This window comes from Macaca nemestrina, chromosome 2 (genome assembly GCF_043159975.1).
Source record: "Macaca nemestrina isolate mMacNem1 chromosome 2, mMacNem.hap1, whole genome shotgun sequence".
NCBI lineage: Eukaryota > Metazoa > Chordata > Mammalia > Primates > Cercopithecidae > Macaca > Macaca nemestrina.
Genome location: NC_092126.1, coordinates 58,566,145 through 58,580,323, shown reverse-complemented (window position 1 = coordinate 58,580,323; position 14,179 = coordinate 58,566,145).

Sequence of the window (14,179 nt, the reverse complement as noted above, 5' to 3'; positions counted from 1 at the left end):
AGAGAAAGGGGCATTTTGTAGTGCAAAATTCTAGAGAAGACTGTATGAAGATAATAGTATCCTTTAAAAAATTTTTAACAAGTTATTACTGTAAAAAAATTAAATGGTATACTCATTACTTTAGTCCTGATGGAAATAAGATTGAAAGTTAAGAGTTTTGTTATATAAACTCATATTCCTCATGGTGAATATTACTTTTTGAGGTGCTGATTCCCTTTCCATCTAGAATTGTGCCTTCCTATGGTTCTTCCATACTCTCGGTTCTTCTGACTTACAACAAGTATTAAAGAGTTCTTTTAAAATGCAGTCAGAAAATATGAACTCCTTTCTTTAGAACAATTGTTACCCCTCAATGTTAAAACCGATCATCATGATGTAGTCACACATTTCAACACACTCTGTCCATTGTATATTCTACATCCCGATGCAGTAAGTAGAGAACTCCAGATTTGAAAATCACTGTATACTTACCCCCAAATTCAAGACAGTGTCCTATGGGCATTCCTCTTCTAAAATTAGTGATGGGCTTTTATTCACTCCCTTATCCACAGCACCACAATTTAAACTGTTTATTTAAACTATAGGCTGGGCATGGTGGCTCACGCCTGTAATCCTAGCACTTTGGGAGGCCAAGGCAGGTGACTACCTGAGGTCAGGAGTTCGAGACCAGCCTGGGCAACATGGTGAAACCTTGTCTCTACTGAAATACAAAAAATTAGCTGGGTGAGGTGGTGTGTGCCTGTAGTCCCAGCTACTCGGGAGGCTGAGGCACAAGAATCACTTGAAGTCGGGAGTCAGAGGCTGTAGTGAAACCCCGTCTAAAAATACAAAAATTAGCCGGCCTGGTGGTGTGTGCCTGTAATCCCCACTACTCAGTGGGCTGAAGCAGGAGAATTGCTTGAATCCAGGAGGCAGAGGTTGCCTTGAACTGAGATTGTGCCACTGTACTCCAGCCTGGCGACAGAGCAAGACTTCATCTAAAAAAAAAAAAAAAAAAAAAAAAATTGGGTAGGTATTTTGATATAAGTAAATATAAGGTCAAAAAGAAACTGAAGGATAAGATTCAACTGAAAAGACAGAAGAGGCTTGAGATATGGAGAACTGGGAAGGAATGAACTGGAAATGAATCAAGCCTGAGTTTAGAGTTTAGGTAGTATAATCTGGAGATCTGGAGGTAGAACTAGTCAGCCTAGTTTTCTGACTTTTCCAGCAATTCTTAGAATTTCCAAGAGGGGGCCGGGCGCAGTGGCTCACGCCTGTAATCCCTGCACTTTGGGAGGCCAGGCAGGCAGATCACCTGAGGCCAGGAGTTCGAGATCAACCTGACCAACATGGAGAAACCCCATCTCTACTAAAAATACAAAAAAAATTAGCTGGGAGTGGCAGCACATGCCTATAATCCCAGCTATTCAGGAAGCTGAGGCAGGAGAATCGCTTGAACCCAGGAGGTGGAGATTGCAGTGAGCCAAGATCACGCCATTGCACTCCAGCCTGGGCAACAAAAGCGAAACTCCATATAAAAAAAAAAATTCCACGAGGGAAGTCTTAGTGTTAGAAAGATTTAGCCACGGTGCTTGATCCTCTAGATATGGCACAAGAGGGCCGGGCGAGATGGCTCATGCCTGTAATCCCAGCACTTTGGGAGGCCAAGGAGGGTGGATCACTTGAGGCTGGGAGTATGGGAGCAAGAGATTCTAGAACGATTGATCTCAAAGGTGCTTCGGTGGTGACGAGACAAGATAAGACATTCACTCCTGAAAGCATACTACCTAATTATGTGTAATCCTTGAAGGACTAGCTGTTTCACTGTCTGTTTACCACTCAAGAAAACATAATAGGGTATAAAAGTTACTTCATATAACTTACTTCTCTCTAGAACAGTTTCCAAGACATTCTTTGTATTTGATGCCCTTAACACATATGTATGCTTGTGTGCATCCACACACATATGCACATTATTTGGATGTGTAATTTTGGAGAACAAAATTAAATTTCTCAAGTGAGTCTAATACACCAATCTCATTCATATCAGTAAGAATACCACTGAGCTACAATACTGCGTTTTGAATTGACTTCTGTAGGATAAGGAACATTTTAAAAAATTATTTGTTAACACTTTTTTTTTTTTTGAGATGGTGTTTCACTTGTCGCCCAGGCTGGGCATGATCTCGGTTCACTGCAACCTCCACCTCCCAGGTTCAAGTGATTCTCCTGCCTCAGCCTGCCGAGTAGCAGGGATTACAGGCACCTGCCACCACACCCAGCTAATTTTTGTATTTTTAGTGAAGGGGGTTTCACCATGTTGGCCAGGCTGGTCTTGAACTCCTGACCTAAGGTGATCTGCCTGCCTCCGCCTCCCAAAGTGCTGGGATTACAGGTGCGAGCCACCACACCTGGCCTATTAACACTTTATTATGGAAAACTTTGAACATACAAAGGTAGACAGGGTAAAAATGAACCCATGCAGAGTTAAATAGAGCAGTCCACAAGACCACCAATACTTCTGACACAAACTGCAGAGTTCAGGAGAGCCTAAGACCACCCTCAGGTGTGGTAATTTGTTAAAATGACTCAGAACTCACTTAAAGCTGTTATACTCATGGTAATGGTGGGTTACAGGGAAAGGATACAGAGTAAAATCTGCAAAGGATCTAGCACTGATTTGGAGACTTGATCTATGCATAGGGCAGAGGCCAGAAGGGTTCTAAAGGTGGAGATTCCAGTTGTCCTCTCCCTGTAGAGTCATGGACAACACTGACCCCTCCCAGCAATGATGTGTGAAAAGAAACATGGAGCAGTGCCAACCAGGAAAGCTCCCCCAAGCCTTGGTGTTCACAGTTTTTATTGGGACATCATGCTTGACTGACCATACAGTTGACCTCAGTCTCCAGCTCCTCTGGAGGTCAAACTGATACTGCAAGACTCAAAGTCGCCACTCTAAATGAGTTTGTGTGATCCAAATTCCCAAGATAAAGGACATTCTTATCAGGCAGGATATGCTGAGGGTTTAGAGATTACCAGGGGCAAAGAAAGAGCAAAGGCCAACCCTGACTTAAAATCTATATTATATAACCCATTACTCAGCTTCAATAACAAGTATATCTCCAACCACCTTCCCTTTCCATATTGTTTTCCATTAAAAATATGTGGAGGCTAGGTGCCATGGCTCATGCCTATAATGCCAGCATTTTGGGAGGCCGATGTGGGAAGATTCCTTGAGCCCAGGAATTTGAGACCAGCCTGAGCAACATGGCAGGACATTGTGCAAAATATTAAAAAATTAGCTGGGTATGGTGGCACACCCCTGTAGTCCTAGCTACTGGAGAAATGGAGGCAGAAGAATCACTTGAGCCCAAGAGGTCGACTGCAGTGAGCTGTGATGGCACCACTGCACTCCAGCCTGACTGACAGAGCCAGACCCTGTTTCCAAACAAACAAACAAAAATTTAGAAACATAGTAAAATGGCAAAAATACTATCAAGACCACATGTAGATATCCTAATTTTTGTATTTTACCCCATATTCCTTATCATCCTCTTTTTGTCTTTATCTATCCAGCCATACCTATAAACACATAAGTTTTTCAGAACTATTTTTCACAATTATTTAGAATACATTGTACCAATGAGGCTCCTGTAATCTCTTAATTATCCCTTAATACTCTGTGCATTTTCAAAAAACAAGAACACTGTCCTATGTAACCACAGTACAACCCCCAGACTTAGGAAATTCACATTCACACATTTTTATCATTTAATTTACGAACCACATTCACATTTTGATGATAGACCCAATCAGATTCTTGCTAAGCATAGAATTGAATCTAAGATTACGGATTATATTTAGTTTTTGTGTTTCTTTAGTTTTCCTTAATCTTGGAATTTCCCAGTCATTCTTGGTATTTGATGCTCTTGAAACCTGAAAAATGTCTCTCAATTTGGTTTGTTGGATGTCTCCTCATGATTTATGTATATATATTAACACATTGTTTGAATCATGATTCATATATGTTTTGGTTGGTGCTAAGTCTTATAATCTATAGATACTCCCATTATCTTTTATTTTTCTTGCAATTTATCTCTTTTTTTTTTTTTTTTTTAGATGGAGTCTCACTCACTCTATCGCCCAGGCTGGAGTGCAGTGGTGCGATCTCGGCTCACTGCAACCTCCCCCTCCTGGGTTCACGCCATTCTCCTGCTTCAGCCTCCCGAGTAGCTGGGACTACAGGCGCCCCCCACCATGCCTGGCTAACTTTTTGTATTTTTAGTAGAGATGGGGTTTCACTATGTTAGCCAGGATGGTCTCGATCTCTAGACCTCGTGATCAGCCTGCCTCGGCCTCCCAAAGTGCTAGGATTACAGGTGTGAGCTACCGCGCCCTGCGCAATTTATCTCTTAAAGAAATAGAGTCTGGGCATGGTGGCTCACACCTATAATCTCAACACATTGCAAAGCCATGGTGGGGAGATCACTTGAGCACAGCAGTTCAACACTAGCCTAGGCAAGATGGCGAGATCCTTTCTCTATGAAAAAGAATTTTTTTAAATTGCTAGGTGTGGTGGCAAGCCCCTGTAGTACCAGCTACTCAGAAGGCTGAAGCAGGAGGATCCTTTGAGCTCAAGAGTTCAAGGTGACAGTGAGCTATGATTGCACCATGGCACTTTAGCCTGGCAGCCTGGGTGACAAAGTGAAACTCAATCTCTAAAAAAAAAAAAAAAAAAGAAAGAAAGAAAGAAAAAGGAAAAAAAGAAATAGAGTCAGACCATTTTCTGATTGTATCACCACGGTGTATTTTATGTGTTCCTCTGTTCTCTGAGTTTTCTCTAAATTGATAGAATATAACGCAATACTTTTCAGACACTAATGTGCATAAGAATCACCTGCAGAGCTTTAAAACCCCTGATTCCTGAGTCCCACTCAAAAGATTCTGATTTAGTACATCTGAGCTAGGCCGAAGACTTGACTTTTTTGTGTGTGTGTGTGGAGTCTCGCACTGTCGCAGGGGCTGGTGTGCTGTGGCACAATCTCGGCTCGCTGCAACCTCTGCCTCCTGGGTTCAAGCGATTCTCATGCCTCAGCCTCATGAGTAGCTGGGATTACAGGTGCCTGCACCACGCCCAGCTAGTTTTTTGTATTTTTAGTAGAGACGGGGGTTTCACTATGTTGGCCAGACTGGTCTTGAACTCCTGACCTCATGATCCACCCTCAGCCTCCCAAAGTGCTGGGATTACAGGCGTGACCGCACCTGGTCAAGACTTTACACTTTTAACAAATTTCCAAGTGATGCTGATGAGGTGCTGGCCTGGAGTTAACACTTTCTGTAGCACTGGTTTGGAGACTTGACCTAGCCTGACTTTTTTTTAGGTAGTGATGTGTTCTTATATCAGGAGACATAAAATGTCTGATTCTCCTTAATTTTGATACACTAGTAGCTGCAAGTGCTCATTACCCACATCTATTAATTCTTGAGGAATTACAATGGTGTTATTCTAATACTATTATTCATTTCTAATGAACTCAAATACTTCTATAAAAAGAAGTATTTCCTCTTCTGTGTGGTTACTCTGTGATATAATTTGCACAAAAAAGGTAAGATAAATGCTAGATTCTTATTTCCTATTTTCAAAGTGATGAGTTCACGGTATCCTCCAACAGTATCCTTGTGTTGTTTTTGTTGTCTTGTTTGGGTTTTCCCAAAAGCAGACCCTGAGACAAACAAGAGCAAGGCAGGCTGGTAGGGAAGTGGAGAGGCAGTTCAAAGATAGGATGGTAGCCAATAAAGTGTGTACTACTAAGCCCGTTGCCACAGTGAGCTGTCAAAGAGAAATTCCACTGGGATATGGTACAAAGTACATACCTTATAATTATTATTTCACCCCAAACCAACTTTCTAACATCAGCATTTGAGGGCTACTTTCAGTGGATGTTACTTCCTTGGCACATCTGGCCTTCTACACATGTGAGTTGCAGTTTTCAAAAGTTTATGGTGGAGGTAACACTTAGGCACATATATGCAAATACTGGTATTTGGATTCAGTTGATGCATGCTGAAAGGTCAGAGACATAATGGGTGGAGCATGAATAAAGTCAGCTGCAGTCCATTCCTTACTCTACTGGGATCCTCCTTAAATTCACTTCTGTACTAAGAGAAGGTTATTACAATTTCAAAATGAGAGAGGGTGCAAAAGAATTGGCAAAAACCAAAACCAAAACAAAACAAAAGAGGCAACCCACTAAAAAACCTCTTGGAACTCATAAGCAGTTACAGTAAAGTTGCAGGTACAAGGTTAACACACAAAAGGTAATCCCTTTCCTATATACCAGCAATGAACAAGTAGAATTCACAATTAAAAACAAAACCATTTGTATTATCAACCTGTGAGAATGAAATACTTAGGTATAAATCTAGCAAAATATATATAAGATCTAGATGAGGAAAACTACAGAACTCTGATGAAAGAAATCCAAGTGGACTAGATAAATGGAAAGATATTCCATGTTCATGGATAGAAAAACTCAATATTGTCAAGATGTCCGTTCTTCCCAATGTGATCTATAGATTCAATGCGATCTCAGTCAAAATCCCAGCAACTTATTTTGTAGATAGCAACAAACTGATTCTAAAGTTTATAAGAATAGCCATGTAACATTGAAGAAGAAGAACACATTCAGAGGACAGATGCTGTCTGACTTCAAGACTTGCTATAAATCTAACTAATCAATACAGGTTAGTATTGAGAAAAGAATAGACAAATAGGATCAAGTAAACAGAATAGAGGACCCAGAAATAGACTTACATATAGTCAATTAATTTTTTTTTCTTTTTTTTTTTTTTTGAGACAGAGTCTCGCTCTGTTGCCCAGGCTGGAGTGCAGTGGCACAATCTTGGCTCACTGCCTCCTAGGTTCAAGCAATTCTTGTGCTTCAGACTTCCTGAGTAGCTGGTCTTACAGGCATAGGCCACCAGAGCCAGCTAATTTTTGTGTTTTTAGTGGAGATGGGGTTTCACCATGTTGGCCAGGCTCGTCTTGAACTCCTGGCCTCAAGTGATCCACCCACCTTGGCCTCTCAAAGTGCTGGGATTACGGGCATGAGCCACCATGCCTGGCCTAGTCAATTGATCTTTGACAAAGGAAGAAAGACAATCTAATGGAGAAAAAAATAGTCTTTTAAACAAAAGTTGCTGGAATGTCTAGACTTCCATCTATAATAAAATTAATTCTAAACATAGTTCTTTTTTTTTTTTTTTTTTGAGACGGAGTCTCGCTCTGTAGCACAGGCTGGAGTTCAGTGGCCGGATCTCAGCTCACTGCAAGCTCCGCCTCCCGGGTTTACTCCATTCTCCTGCCTCAGCCTCCCGAGTAGCTGGGACTACAGGCGCCCGCCACCTCGCCTGGCTAGTTTTTTATGTATTTTTAGTAGAGACGGGGTTTCACCGTGTTCGCCAGGATGGTCTCGATCTCCTGACCTTGTGATCCGCCCGTTTCGGCCTCCCAAAGTGCTGGGATTACAGGCTTGAGCCACCGCGCCCGGCCTAGACATAGTTCTTACACCCTTCACAAAAACTAACTCAAAATGGACCATAGACCTAAATGTCAAATGCAAAGTTATAAAACTCCTAGAAGATAACATAGAAGAAGATTTAGATGACCTTGGGTTTGGTGATGGCTCTTTTATTTTTGTTGAGACAGACTCTTACTCTGTCATCCAGGTTGGAGTACAGTGGTGCAATCTCGGCTCACTGCAACCTTTGCCTCTGGGGTTCAAACGATCTTCCTACCTCACCCTCCTGAGTAACTGGGATAACAGGTGCATCCCACCACACCCCACTAATTTTTGTATTTTTAGTAGAGATAGGGTTTTGCCATGTTGGCCAGGCTGGTCTCAAACTCCTGACCTCAAGTGACCCACCCACCTCGGCCTTCCAAAGTGCTGGAATTACAGGCATAAGCCACCATGCCCAGCCTGGTGATGACTCTAGATATAACACAGAACACAATCCATGAAAGGAATAACTATTAATGTCTTATTGTTTTTGTGCTGCTATAACAAAATACCACAGACTGGGTAACTTATAAGCAATAAATATTTGTTTATCCGGCCAGGCATGGTGGCTCATGCCTATAATCCCAGCACTTTGGGACACTGAGGCAAGTGGATCACTTGAGGCCAGAAGTTCGAGACCAGCCTGACCAACATGGAGAAACCTCATCTCTACTAAACATACAAAAATTAGGCAGGGCATGGTTGCTCACACCTATAATCCTAGCACTTTGGGAGACCAAAGTAGGTGGTTCACCTGAGGTCAGGAGTTTGAGACTAGCCTGATCAACATGGTGAAACCCCGTCTCTACTAAATACAAAAACATTAGCTGGGAGTGGTGGCACGTGCCTGTAATCCCAGCTACCTGGGAGGCTGAGGCAGGAGAATTGCTTGAACCCGGGAGGTGTAGGTTGCCGTGAGCTGAGATCATGCCTTTGCACTCCGGTCTGGGTGACAAGAGTAAAACTCCGTCTAAAAAAAAAAAAAAATTAGCTGGCTGTGGTGGTGCGCACCTGTAGTCCCAGCTACTTGGGAGGCTGAGGCAGGAGAATTGCTTGAACCTGGGAGATGGAGGTTGCAGTGAGACGAGATTGCACTTCTGAGCTCCAGCCTGGGAGACAGAGCCAGACTCCGTCTCAAAAAAAAAATAAAATAAAATAAAATAAAATTGTTTCTTACAGTTCTGAAGGCTGGAAAATCCAAAATCAGGACATTGGTATTCAGTATCTGGTGAGAGCCTTCTTGCTGCATCTTCACATGGCAGAAAGGTATAAATGCTGTGTCCTCACATGGTGAAAGGTGGAAGGGCAAAAACATCCTCAAGTAGTTCCCTCTAACTGATTTATAAGGCATCAACAAGGGTGCCACCCAACAGGATTTATCTCTTAATGCCTTTCCCCAAAGTTCCCACTTAATACCACAATGGGGATTGTTTCAATACATGAATTTGGGAGGCCATGCAGACCCTAGGAGATAAGCTGTACTGCACTCAAATTAAAACTTCTGGCTGAAGGCAGTGGCTCATACCTTTAATTCCAGTACTTTGGGAGGTCAAAGCAGGAGGATTGCTTGAAGCCAGGGAGTTTGAGACTAGCCTGGGCAACATAGCAGACTCCATTTCTACCAAAAAATAAATAAATAAAACATTAGCTCAGTGTGGTATTGTGAGCCTGTAGTCCTAGCTACTCAGAAGGCTGAGACAGGAGGATCTCTTGAGCCCAGACATTCAAGGTTGCAGCGAGTCATGGTTGTGCCACTGCCCTCCAGCCTAGGTGACAGAGTGAGACCTCATCAAAAAAAAAAAAAAAAAAAAAATGCCCCATGAAAGACATTTTCAAAGGAATGAGACACAGACCAGAAGAAAATATTTGTAAAATCTTATAAAGAACTGCTATCCAAAATATACCAAGAATGCTTAAATCTCAAAACTATAAAAAAAGAACAACCTGATTAAAAATGGGCAAAAGACCTGAACAGGTCCTTTACCAAAGAAGATAGATGGCATAAGTATATGAAAAGATGCTCAACATTCTATGTGCTATGGTTTGAATGTCCCCACCAAAACTCACATTAAAATTTAGTTGCTGTTGTAACAGAATCAAGAGGTGGAACCTTTAAGAGGTAATTAGGCCACGAAGGTCACACTGGTGATAGAGAAGAAGGTAAGGAAGTCATTTTCACAGTAGGAAGAAAGGAAGGAAAGTCTAAATGGAGGAAGAGAAAAGCAAAGTCATGTGAGTAGTGAAATATTAGCATAAAGGGTCACAAATCCCTGATGCTGTGATTCCTAGAGTTTCTTTGGGGCCATTTCCCCATAACTGAATCCCTGCTGTGCTAAAGTGCCTAGTATGAGAATTTTGTGAAGTTTCTTTCTCTCTTACTTCTACCCCATGCGTTAACACTGGTAGTACTGCTTCTGTTATTTGAAATAAAGCAAATCTCTATTCATGTTCAATGAGAGCTCAACTGGAATAAATATTGTCCTATTATATAGGCTAAAATAAGAGATATAAGTTAATAAATTTCAAACGTTGTCTGTATATAATTTGCAACGATCTGTTAGAAATACCATTCCTTACACAGATTTAATTGTCAGATTATTGCTGTGAAAATAAACTGCATGTAAACTTAATAAGTGCTAAATTCTGAAGGGAAAAACCCAGGGGGCAAACATTTCAGTTTTCCAAATTAGGCTCGTTACATGATAGAGTAGCATGGCAGAGAACGGATCTAAATAGGACAAATGCTGTAAGAATATCTAACTCTGAATTTTATGATAACAAAGATTACAAGTTACATTACAGAAATATGCCTATACATTGTCCTTATTATGTTGGTGAATGTCTTATAGTCTTTGTATCTTACTTTGATTCAACACATTTATTGACTATATTTTCTGTAAAGTGCACCTTGTATAAAGCACAGAAATTTCTTCACATATCTTCGCCCTTTAGAGGTTCATAATTTGCTGAGCAAAGAAAGGGCAATAAGAGAACTAAGAAGACCAATTAATTTTGTCTAGAATGCCTTGGAGAGGAGGTTGTATCTTCTATATATGTGTCACACTCACTTCTGAGGACAAATGACATGCTGAGAGCCCCAGGCTGAGCAAAGCACCTCTTAACTTTTTCTTAAGATTAAGTGGCTGGCTGGGCATGGTGGCTCATACCTGTAATCCCAACACTTTGGGAGGCCGAGGCAGTCAGATCATCTGAGGTCAGGAGCTCAAGACCAGCCTGGCTAACTGGTTAACATGGTGAAACCCTGTTTCTACTAAAAATACAAAAAAGTAGCCGGGCGTGGTGGTATGCGCCTATAATCTTAGCTACTCAGGAGGCTGAGGCAGGAGAATCGCTTGAACCCAGGAGGTGGAGGATGCAGTGAGCTGAGATTGTGCCATTGCACTCCAGCTTGGGCAACAAGAGGGAAACTCTATCTGGAAAAGAAAAAAAAAAAAAAAAAAGATTAAGTGGCCATGTTCTTGGCCACTTAGCCTTGTCATAGTGATCCAAGCTGATTGTGCTGGAGAGGTGATCCCCTGACAGATGACAGCCAGTTTACAGATCAGCTAGCAGCCCATTAGGTGGTCTGGCATGATAATTTTGCTTGATAGGGATGACAATGACTAGACCAATCATAGTGTCAACATAAAATAAAATATCGAAATGAATCTCTAAGCAAAAGGTTTCATTTGGGAATATAGATAAAAATAGAATTGCAATTTGGGGCATAAGAACAGACCAGACTGGGCCGGGCGCGGTGGCTCAAGCCTGTAATCCCAGCACTTTGGGAGGCCGAGACGGGCAGATCACAAGGTCAGGAGATCAAGACCATCCTGGCTAACCCAGTGAAACCCCGTCTCTACTAAAAAATACAAAAAACTAGCCGGGCGAGGTGGCGGGCGCCTGTAGTCCCAGCTACTCGGGAGGCTGAGGCAGGAGAATGGCGTAAACCCGGGAGGCGGAGCTTGCAGTGAGCTGAGATCCGGCCACTGCACTCCAGCCTGGGTAACAGAGCGAGACTCCGTCTCAAAAAAAAAAAAAAAAAAAAAAAAGAGACCAGACTGGTCTTCAGAATGTCAAAAAAAAAAAAAAAAAAAAAAAAGGAAAATGTTGAGGTTTTATTGGGAAAGAGAAATGTAACATAAAATGTTTTGAAAGAGTTAATTGGTGCTGGCGAAGTCTTTGGGAGCTGGCAAGCTCTGATGGTTGGGTGAGGGCGGTAGGTAAAAGTAATTGCCATTGAAAGTAATGGCAAAAACTGCAAATTACTTAGTCTCAGGTTGTTTTGGCAGCTATTAGGTAAAACTAGTCTTAAGGTTATAATATGCTGTTTCAGAAGCTGAGGAGAGGCTGCCAGACTGTTCCTAGAGGAACTGCTTTGTGCCTTGGGGCTTTTTACCCCTGGTCTCTTGATTCTGATTTAGTTGAATATGACAGGAATTATTCCAATCCATATGATCAATTTTTACAATAGTGTTTTAGATGATTGTATGGGAGAGATACCATGTATGTGTTAGTAGAGAAAAGAGAATAAGAAATACTCAGCGAGGCAAAATTAGAGTTGTTGAAGATAGGTTAATGATAGTATTCGTAGGAATCATAAACTTTTGCTCCCTGACGAGGGCGGACAGCGTTTGTGGCTTATTGCCTTCCTTTGTGTTAAAAGATATTTTCTAATGGGCCAAATGAATTACCTTTTTATTTCTTTTCCTTTTTTTTTTTTTTTTTTTTTTTTTTTTTGAGATAGAGTCTCACTCTGTCGCCCAGGCTGGAGTGCAGTGGCGTGATCTCAGCTCACTTCAACCTCTGCCTCCCAGGGTCAAGCAATTTTCTGCCTCATCCTCCCGAGTAGCTGGGATTACAGGCGCCCACCACCAGGCCTGGCTAATTTTTGTATTTTTAGTAGAGATGGGGTTTCACCATCTTGGCCAGGCTGGTCTTGAACTCCTGACCTCATGATCCACCTGCCTCCCAAAGTGCTGGGATTACAGGCATGAGCCACTGCACCCGGCCTTCTTTTCCTTTTCTTAGTGGTTTTGTGAGTTGTTTTCTTAGTGGTTGCTCTAGTGATGACAATTTTGTGAGTTATTTCCTTAGTGGTTACTCTAGTAATTACAGAGAGTTATTTTCTTAGTGGTTACTGTAATGATTGCAATTAATATCTTAAAACAGTCTAGTTCAGATTAATATCAACTTAATTTTAATAGATACAAAAACTTTGCTCCAATATAGCTGTTCCCTCCCCCAATCCTTTGAGCTATTATTGCCATTCAAATTATATCTTTATTATAAGCCCATCTACACAGTTTTATGATTATGGTTTTATTCCAGTTGCCCTTTAGATCATATAGGAGAAGGAAGAACTATAAACAAAAACATTTATACTGTATTTTATATTTATTTGTTTAGTTACCTTTACTGGTACTCTTTAATTCTTAGTGTGGATTCAAATTACTACCTCCGCTCTCCCTAATGGCTGTAGAGAATGGAAGGGAATGGAACGAAAGAGGATGAGGACAAAAATGGACTTATCCTAGAAGAGAAGGGAGGATGGTAGACATTTTGCAGTTTAGATAATTGAAAAGTATCTCTTTCATTTGGCTAATACTTAATTAGACTCTCCTATGTGTCAGGAACTATGCTCAACAGTAGGTATTCAGTCATAGACACAGAGACATAGTAAAAAGGACACAGTCCCTGTTCTATAGACTAGTGGGGGAGAAAGAGGGAAAAAAGGCATATCAATCCTAAAATTATAAATTTGTGTCATGGATGGTGCAGACTTACTTGAGAGAGTGCTAGAAAACACCTCTTGTGGATATGATGTTTAAAATGAGATCTGAAGGATAATGAGGCAACTTGGTGATGGTGGTGGTGGTGAGGGGCTGTGGGGAAATGTAACGGCAGAAGGATCAGGGTATTTTAGGATGAGGGAGCAGTGAGTATAAAGGCTTTCAGACAAGGGTGAATCTAGCATTGTGAAGAACAGAGAAAAGGTCTGTATGTTTGAGGCATAATGAATGAAGTAGGGAGTAGGAAAGATGAGTTGGAGAGACAGGCAGGGTCTAGATTATGCAGGGCCTTGCGTGTGAACCTGAGGAATTTTGATTTTACTTAAAGAACAATGGGGTACTGCCCTGGCTTTTTTTTTTTTTTTTTTTTTTTGAGACAGAGTCTTGCTGTTGTTGCCCAGGCTGGGGTACAATGGCACATCTTGGCTCACTGCAACCTCTGCCTCCCAGGTTCAAGTGATTCTCCTTCCTCAGCTTCCTGAGTAGCTGGGACTACAGGTGTTTGCCACCATGCCCTGATAATTTTGTATTTTTAGTAGAGACGGGGTTTCATCATGTTGGTCAGGCTGGTCTCGAACAATGGAGTACCTTTAAAGCAGAGGTAATAAACTAAAAGTATGTAGTTTCTGCCTCAGGCATATCCATACTTAGTGCAGTATGGTGCCAACCCTTAATTTTAGTTTTAAAACAGGGAGATTTCATATAAAAATCTAGATTTCCAGTTTCTCTTTTAAAAAGCTGAAGATCTCACCACATGTTAATCCAACTGGTGGAAGTTGGGTATAATCCCATGTTGGGGTTTTGCCAGGCAAGTGCAAAAGAGGCAGAGGAAGATGGGAGGTC